A 9773-nucleotide genomic window follows, 5' to 3' on the forward strand; every position below is an offset into this window, starting at 1 on the left:
GAGAAATATAGTAGCATCGATTGTTAAATCCTGGTGCTTGTTACTCACTGCCCACACACAGAACATCATGCCTTTGTAGCAGTGAGGAGAGTTGGTATTTATCAGGGTTCAGAGCTAGTTCAGCCACACACTTGACAAATTATTTGTGGAATTGTTGTATTCACAGTCACTTAAATAAGAATCTGTCAACACAAGGCTGTGCTTTGTTGCAGCAGGTCTCACAGTTTTTCCTGCGCACTCAAAGAATGATGGATTGGAGGTAATGCAAATTCACTACCATTTTATATGCTGGTGCCTTCTTCATAGACAGGAAACATAGCTCAGTATCATCTTGTAAAATGCCTTAACTGTAAAGGCCTAGTTCAGTGTTGAAAGTGCTTTTTAAAAATGGTATGTTGGAACAGGGAAATGTAATTCAAATATTTTCCTCACGTCTCATTTTACAGACTGCTTGTTGGAGCAGGTGTGCGTTCAGATTTTCCCAGGCTAAGTAGGACATATGCTTATCTGTGCCTGGTAATTAAAACAAATTAATAAATACAATTATTTGATTTTATGGCAACTTAAAAGTTAATACTGCTTAAAGGGATGTTAAATTTAAAGAGCTCACGCAGAATTATAAAAATGCCCATTTAGATAACTCAGTCTGCTTTGCTGATAGTAATTTTTTTTTTAGGAAATTTATTTGTTCAACAAAAAATACCTATCTGAAAGCTCTAAAACCAGTTCCAAAAGGTATAGTTCATAGCTAAAAACCATGATCCTTTGGCGGAACAGAGCTTACATTAAGAAGTAAAAAACCTTATCTATGCTGGCATATATTTTTAGGTTGATGTCCAAAACTGGAATGTTTTGCCCAGGACTAAAGGCAGCCACCAAATTCATTCCACTTTCTACCTCAACAGAAGTCAGACCTTTTCCTTGCCCTGCTCCCAAACCAGCTGGAACCATGGGGGAGTGCAGGAGCCCACCAACAGACTGGGACAGCTCTGGGGAGGGATTCAGGAGCTGGAGGCAACCCTTGAGGATGTCAAAATGAATAAGGAGAACTGATAGCAAGCACTGGACATGGCTTTTCAGGAAAGTTCTCATCCCAGTGGAATAAATGGAGTTATGGGCTATTGAAGTTACATCTCTTTGCCTTTTATTTTGTGGCTATTCAGGAAAATTGATCTTGCTGGACTAGGAAAAAGCTTGTCTGTGCAGGAGAGGGCTTTCTCATTTCAAGTGTAAGGAATGAACTTGCCAGAAGTTAAGGACAATCACAAATCTTACCTTGTGCTGCCTCAAGTTTGGGGTGCGTTTTTTGAGATAAGATAATAATGAGGGAATTCCACAATGTGCATATAAAAATGTTTTTTAAAAAATCAACCCAAAATTTCTGAGGATGAACATATGACAAATATGATTCACTTGGCTTAATGCCCTAATGGGAGGCACAGATCAATGTGCTGTTGAAACCTTTGTAGATTATAATGGGTCCTGGTGAAGTTGGTGAATATATTTCCATACACTTCAGGGGGGCCAGATTTTAGCCCCAGATAGTCTGAGCCTTAAGCTTCCAGCTTGATCTGAGTAGACACTGTAAATGTCAGGGCATGCTCAGGATGAAAGCATTTAGCTGATCTGCAAGTCAGGGCTGCATGAGGCTGCCCTGGCACCTTGTTGTCTTCTTTCTGAGTGGTCTACTTTGACTTGCTCAGATTTTATCTGTTATAAAGTGTATATTTCTCGAGAACTGTTAAACAGGATTAATTTGAATTTCATGTGTGTGAAGGGTGTGAACAGGTAGCTTTTCAGGGCAGAACCTCTGACCCCATTCGTTCACCATCTGCAGGTGTCTCTGGAGTGGTTTTCTGCATTTAAAGAAGTATCTGAAAATGCTGAGATGACTTTATTTTATTGAGAAACGCCTGTATTACAGCATTGTTTATAAATTAATCTACTCTTATTAGACTTGCAGAGACGTAGGGCCTACGCTGATGTGGTGGGTTGGAACACTGTGACCCACTCTCTGTTGGAGAGGTTGGCCATGACATCTTTGTTATCCTGGCTCTCTTCAGCCTTGGGAAGGCGTCTGTTCAGCAGAGCCCCTGCAAGGGCTGTGCTCTGCAGCCTCCCAGAGTATCCAGACTTCCACAGTATTTCCCCTAACAGCCTTTCAAAGCATTTGGAAGCTCGACTCAGTTTCAAAGACTACAGATTGACTTACAGTATGGGATATAGTATTTTCACTTGCATCTAAAAACGCTGTTGCATGGCCAAAAATTCAATCGCCAAGAAATCACACATGGTTCACAACACAGCTCTTTGATAACATTAAAAGTATATGTAATATTTTGAAATCACTGGCCAATTATTTCTAATAGTTTCATGATAATTTATGTAGAGAATCTCTCTGTTGGATGTGTTCCTGCTTTGGTCTAAATGTATTTTTGAACACTCTGTCAAACATCCCCATTTGGCACCTATTTTGTTTCACTGAATTTCTTTAGTATGTCCAGATCTCTTGCCAATGTATTTGTGGAACATATTTTGACAGCTTTGTCACCAAATTTGTTACTTCTTGTGTTTGGAATATGTATCAAATGGCGGATATTAATGTGTGTGTTTCCTTTCGGTATAGACTCAACTGGATAATACCTTTGTCTTCTGTGGTGGTGAATATAATAAAGTGAGTGATTTTTGGGTTTTTATTAATTTCAAATGTTATTAAGATTTAAAAATTGAAAATCTGTTATTGATGTATTGGTTTGTTTTTATGTTTGCAGCTAAAAGCATTCCTTAATATCCTTGAACTTTAAAGAGCTGTGATATTACATTCCTTACCCAAACTTTATAATAGAAATCATATGTATGGGGAGGCAGAAACTTCTCCCTCACTGTGCACACACACACTCATGTGTGTATATATAGATATATATGTTATATATAATTTTATTTCAATATGCTTGGATTAACTAAACTATTGAATTTCAATTTGTTGTGCTCTTTTATGAAATAGTCTTCCTATTGAGTTTGTTAAAGCTGAATGAAAAAGGTGTATATAAGGCTGATCATAATCTTTGCCATCATGTTTTTCTCCATATGGTATTCCTAGATTAAAAGGGATGACAAGATAATGCCTGTTGAAATATGAAGGTCTGCTTTGTGGCTCTGCTGCTGAGCTGGCCCACCCTGGGACATCACACCCAGCTGTGATGTTTCCAGCCACACAAATCCCTGCTGTTCCCTTGGATGGTGGCTGCCCACAGCCCTGTGCCAGCTCGTTTTCCATGGGCTGGCACAGCTGATGGTGCCTTTACCCTCTCTGGGTGTATGCAGACCTGGAGAGCACTCTGGATCAGAATGAATGAACTGGATATCCATCTTATTTTTCATATATTGTCCAGAGAAGTAGGCTGGAAAGATTTAACGAATTAGTCACCTTTGACAGCGGAGGGTAGAAGTGATATGGAGGATATACATTAGAATTCAGTTTAAATAGGGCTCACTGGTTGCCATAGCTCCTGATTATTTTTGCTCTGTTATGGATGGTTCAGTTGTTGGAAATACTTTTAGTCACCCTTAAAGGTAATCTCAGATGTGGACTCAGTGCAGCTCTGGGTGACAGCACTTTCTCTGAAATGGCACATTTCCCTGGGAACACCAGAAAACCTGTGCCTGCTTCTAAGGGCTGCTTTTTTGGGCCACATCCGAAGTTCTTTAAAAGATGCTCTTCAGTCAGCATAGAGCTCTTTGATTTTTTACTGCTGGCAGATAGGTTGTTTACTGTGCTGAGTAACACGTATCAAATAGTAGATGAATCCTGAAACAGCTGGTTTTGTTGCTGATAGTACGTCTTGCTCGTATTTTTTGAAATGTAAGGACTGGTTCTGAAATGTCAGCGATCTTTCTGAATTGAGATCTATTGCCTTTTACAAAGATTTTATCAAAATTCACAAGTAGCAACAAAAGAAACATTATTTAGTGGAATTACATTGTATAAAAATGCAACTGTGAATCTAAAACATCCGTAGAATAAAATGCAGATTAATTTTTTGAAAATAAGATTTTATTTAAGGTCTTACATAGAACATGATATGTAATATGAATGGAAAACATTCCCTTTACAGGTTAGGTTTTAATTCCAAGCCTGTGGTCCTATGCAATAATATATGGGTTTTTTCAGCAATTTCTTCCAGCTTATCTGGACAAGTTGAGATACAGACTACAATCAGGGCAGAGACACAGTCAGGGCATCAGAAGCTCTTCATCAAAAAGAAATTGTATTAAGTTAAGATGACAAAATTAGGATGACTATTCTGTGTCTGTACAAGATATAGCATATATTTACTGCATTTCTGGGTAAATTATTCCTCCATTCTGAAGCCCAGTGTCAGCGAGGGCAGCAATCCTGTGCCAGCTGTTGCATTCTCCAGAGAAATAGGAGCAATAGGCCATAGAAATGTTCTGGTCATAACATACTTTTCTTGCCATTAGAGAAGAGAGTAACATAATAGCTGCTCTGCTAGTTTCATAATACCACAGAATTTCCTACAAAATAGTAGAGTCCAGGGCAAGGTGTGGAATAAGTTAGAATTATACAGAACAGACTGACCTGACACTGCTTCAGTTTTCCTTTTGGTTGGAAATTTTGCATCATAGAATATACATTTTGCTTGTCAGATTTGCTATTGACTTTCTTTGTTTCATTGGAATTCTGAATTTTTGCTACTTGGTTGAACTTTTTTGAGCAGTGATAACACAATATAAATCAAATGCCCTAATCCAAAGTAAATCATCATCTGCATAATTTTGTTTGAGTGTTAGTAGAAGACTAACTCTTCCAGACAACTTCTAACAGATTGCTAAATACACAAATAATTTGCTTATTACAGGTGATATTTATCAAAAAAAGTCAGAATGCACTGGAATATATTTATGGTCATATGAAAAATGAAGTGACCTGTTGGAAACGGACCTTAACTCCTGAGAAGCAATGAAATGCTAAGGAAGGTTCCATGAAACACATGAGATTATTGTGTTATATATAAGAAGTAATAATGTCATCTGGTTTTTTTCTGTTTCCTGTTGATTGACTTTTATAGCTTGCAAGCATTATGCTGGATTGTAAATTGCAATAAATTTAATCAAGAATTATTTTATTCAGCCTACTAATGAGGAATAATAGCGTATGTATCAATTAGACATGTCAATTTGTGTGAAGAAATAGATTTACAAAGGGATAGTAGGTAAAAAAAATATCATTGGTATCAATTCACTTCATTATTTTTAATTTGCTGTGAATATTGAGTGCTTCCAACATAAAATCATTCCTCAATTAAAATAAAACAGCTGTACTCCTATCAGCTTTTCCTTGCTTGTTGTTGCTTACAGATTAGCAGTTGTCATTGGCTTCAGTCTCGTGTAATTCCATTAATTTGCAACCATAAATGGGTAAAAATAAGAAAGTAATAATAAAAATCTTTGGCTTGTCAAGGTGCTAAGTATTGTATATAAATTATTTTTTTCAGATTGCTCTGAAAGGGCAGAACTCCTGTAGCAGCAGCATTTGGGGGACATCGGAACTGTGACAAACCCCACTCGCTCAGTTCTCCAACGTCCGCAAAGCAGTAGTACCCGTGAGCACTTTATTCATTTTGGCACTCTTTTATTGCTCTAGATTCCTTTTCTTTCCTCCCAGGTGATCTGTAGTAAACCAGATCCCACACATGTGTTGCCATGTAAATGAGAAGGATGAATCCTGGATTGCAGTGGTTTGCAGCTTGCTTTTACTGTCGCATCTAACAAGTCCCTCCCTTCCCTTTATTAGCAGGTCAAGTCTCTCATTTAGTTTCCCTTGATATCACGGAGCATGTTTTTGGTTTTGAGTGACATATGTAACTCTATGGTTGTCCTTATTTCTCTTCAAATAGATGGAAAGGCTGACAATAAGAGCACATTTATAAAGAGAAGCACGAGAGTTGCAAAAGCTATTTCTGCAAGCCCAGATGTGAAAATGTGGTGCATAATTTCCTCAGTTAACTTCTGTTTTTCTAGTAGTAAGTTCTTAATGGGCTTACAAGATTTTAAATTGATCTATCTTACCTTATTATCATCTAGCTATTATTTTAATGGAAAGTTTAAAAATATGTGTCTAAATGTGTGGTATATAAGATGTTAAAAGTATGCAGGAAGAATCAATAATTGTGTGTTTTATATTTTAATAGAAAATAATATTCTCTCAGATTACTCTGGCTTCAAGAAATGAAGGTAGGCTGCACTTTTGTGTGGTTTTTTGTTTGTTTGTTTTTGTGGTTTTGTTTGTTTGTTTGTTTTTTGGTTTTGTGGGGTTTTTTCTGCAGCTGCTGTTGCAGGTTTAAATACCCTTAGATCCTACTGACTGAATGCATTTTGTCATGGTGTATTTTTATTAATTTTTGTTACCAGTGAGAGCTTTTTGATAGAAACCCTAAAGGGGGACTCATGTCTGTAGGGAGACTGAACATATGAGATCTGAATCCTAGTTAACAGTGAGTTCTCTATTACAAGAAGTAAAAGCTTATGAATATTTTCCTTGGCTCTGAAAGTGGAAGCTGACACTAGCTTGTATGGGAGAATTTTAACTAATGATTATTACAATGCTTATCTGCTAATTTGCTTCTCCATATTTGGAATCAGTATGCTAAATATGTGTGAAATTTTTGGAGCTCATGCTAAAATTTCAGCTAGCCAAATACTTATCTGTGTTTCATTATTATTGAAATAATGATAGCAATAAATAATAGTAAACACAGTAAGTATCTTTTCATGAGTTCACTGATCTTAAGTAGATCATTGCATAAGCTGAACACATCTTCATTTTTTTGATAAATCTAGGGTATTGTCATTTGACACTGTAGACTTGTTAGAAAAAAAGGGTGAGTTGAATGCTGTGCCTTTGAATAGTTAACTATGTATTTCAAAACTAAATAAGAAATATTGAAAACCACAGACACTCTGTACATATTGATAAGACATTTGTAATCTATAACAACATCTACACCAGAACCTGAGCTGATTCATTTACCCCAGGTAATGTATCTGTGCCATTTATCGTGCCACATGTGATGGCAAACTTCTTGGGTGATGTTTGGAGAAAGAGTCTTCCCAGCTGTACAACAAGCATAAGAAAGCTTTCAAAACTGTGGGAGAAAATGGCAAACAGGAAATTTGTATTGCAGGCTTGATTGCTGAATTTCTTAAATTGTAAATTATTATGAGATTGGGATACTGTTATTTACAAATAAACTTTGGTTTTATCAGTTAATATCAAGTCACTGTCAATCATTTCTGTATTTCCTTTTCATATGTTTGAATCTTTCTTAATGTTTTAAGTTTTCTGTGTTTTGTGTCTTGTTAGTGTTGGAATTACGTTAAGCAATATGGTTAGCAGATTAACAAGCATGATCACTGCTTTTATAGATGTATGGAAAAATTGTTATTTTTAATCAGTGAACTTATCGCTATTTGACATTTGAGAGCAACAAGTGAAACAGGTTAAAGGATGGCTCTGATGGGATGAGACCAAGGAGGAGGATGCAGTATCATTGACACACTGGTGTCCCTGCTGAGCTCCTGCCTGAGAGCTCCAGTCTGGACACTCCCCTGGGATGCTCCTGAAGATCCAGCTCCTGTAGTTCTGTGACTCTTTTCCATTCTCTTTCTGCAGAAATTCATTTCTATTGTCCATCCTGATAGTCTCTGGTGCAGACTGGCAGCTGCCCATGTGGTCAGGCTGCTGTCTGGGCCCCTTGGCACAAATCATAAAGCAAAACCTTAATTTTGTTGTTCAGTGGAGAACCACCACCAACCATAAACACATATTATTCAGCTACAGAGCTGATGCTTCTGTTTCCAGACTATTGTTGCAGCTGAACTTCAAACTTACAATATTATAAAATTCCCAACATGTAAGTTGGCTTAATGGAATAAGGAATCAAATCATCATAAAAAGAGGGGAAAAGTACTTTATTTCTTTTTTTTAGGCCCTCAAAACAGACTCACCATCCTCCTTCCTGCAGTAGGCAGTGTTCTGTCAAATCACAAGCAGATCGTTTAAAGCCAGGGTTGAATTTAGTTTTATCAACCATGAGTCTTACAAAGTGCTTTCCCTGTTTGAACATTATTTCTCTGTGTGAAGCTATGACTGAGTTTACAGGCTTAGCAAGACCTTCAATGACTTGCTCTATACAGCCATTCAGTATTGCCCTACACACCAATAATCCTTTAGTATAATAAAATACATGTCTCTCCTTCTTTACTAGAAGTTATAGAGAAGTCTTCTGATCATCCAGCTATGAAAAGCACCATGACTGGTTCTGCCCAGAAGCTGCATGAATACATGTGGAGCAGAAAAGTTGCTCTTTATAGCCAGCTGTAAAATTCTTTCAACCCCTATGAATGTTCAAGCCTGAGAAGGCTTTTCTCACCAAGATATAGATTAGTTTCAGCATACCAGCCTTCAGCAGTTTGTGTGAGTCAAGATTTCACTCCAAGCCTACACTTTACTGGTGAAACTCAAAGTCAGCCAGCCCATTTCAAGAAGAAAAATGCTATTTGGTTCCAGTAAGCTACCACAGAACACGCTCCAGATTTGACAAACGTTGTAATTAGTTGCTTTTGTGTGTTTAGTACACAGTGCAAATGCTGTAAAATGTTTTTCACATGATGCAACATTGCCAGCAGATAATCATTGGAGCAGTAAACCAAAAGAATTTGTGTATATCGTACAAGCTGCAGGAGGATAAGAAAATGTAAACAAAAACTAACAGCTGAATTTTTCAGATGATACCATTCCTTTTCTTTTGTTAAACTGATGTGGTTTTAAATGTTACTTTTTGTCAGTTTCTCTAGAAATTGATTAGAAAACCCTAAACCAATGTTGTTAACGTACTTTTGTTTCTGTCCTAGTTTTGACTGTGTGAATCTTTTTAGAACATTTTCAGTTTAATTATGCAGCACTAAAAATTGCAATTAAACTGAATTTGCAATTGAAACTGCTCATTTTAGTTAACTGTCAAATTTACTACGGCGTTGTGAAATAGGGGCCTTTATTATTATGAGGTGTTTTGAAAAAAATGACTTTTTAAACAGGAGAAAAATGTCATATCCCTCAGTCCTATCACAGTGAGCCAACAGTTTAAAGAAATACCCAGGCAGTGAAGCTGGAAACTCTCTAAGCACAATGGAGTTTGGTCCAGGTGATGTCTTAAATTATTGGTATACTGCAAGTAGGGGTGGTATTGAATAAAGTCTTTTTTGTGTGTGTATTTAACCTCTTTTGTGAAATGTGTGTTTTAAATGTAGGTGGAAGGCTAAAGTTGCTTTAAAATAGTCTTGTGGTAACCTACTCATCTTAGGAATATCTGACATGCCCTGTTTTGCACGATGCTATGATGCAATTTGATGGATATTGTGTATTATATGAGACTGTACAAATCTTAATATCCCCGTTCCTCTGTTTTAGCATGTGATGTACAGCTCTGTGTACATAGAGCATCTCAGACTAGTGTCTGAGACTACCCTTTTCCTCTAAGCCCTAGGCATTTTTATCACTGTGCCAATAAAAGGAAAGGGATTTATGGGGTACTGCTTTTTAATTCATTCAATTCTCTGTTCATTGTGAGGTTAATGTTGTTGATCTATTTTTCTCTTGAAACAAATAAAAACAATATGTGCTGACACTGACTTTGACTTTTGACATGGGAGATAGAGGTCAACATTTAATTCTATATTTATAGACTACATGA

General features: G+C 36.9%; 1 long non-coding RNA gene across 1 annotated transcript in view; it reads left to right on the forward strand.

The window, feature by feature from the left end:
* The window catches only part of LOC126637956 (uncharacterized), a 34515-nt gene extending 28892 nt beyond the window's left edge, over positions 1-5623 (forward strand). The window contains exons 4-5 of the long non-coding RNA XR_007628478.1: positions 2627-2674; positions 5517-5623. This is a non-coding gene — a long non-coding RNA (uncharacterized LOC126637956). The remainder of the gene's footprint in view (positions 1-2626; positions 2675-5516) is intronic.
* The last annotated feature ends 4150 nt before the right edge of the window (positions 5624-9773 follow it).

The sequence above is a fragment of the Myiozetetes cayanensis genome, unplaced genomic scaffold (genome assembly GCF_022539395.1).
Source record: "Myiozetetes cayanensis isolate MyiCay16 unplaced genomic scaffold, myiCay2020 scf16, whole genome shotgun sequence".
Classification (NCBI taxonomy): Eukaryota; Metazoa; Chordata; class Aves; order Passeriformes; family Tyrannidae; genus Myiozetetes; species Myiozetetes cayanensis.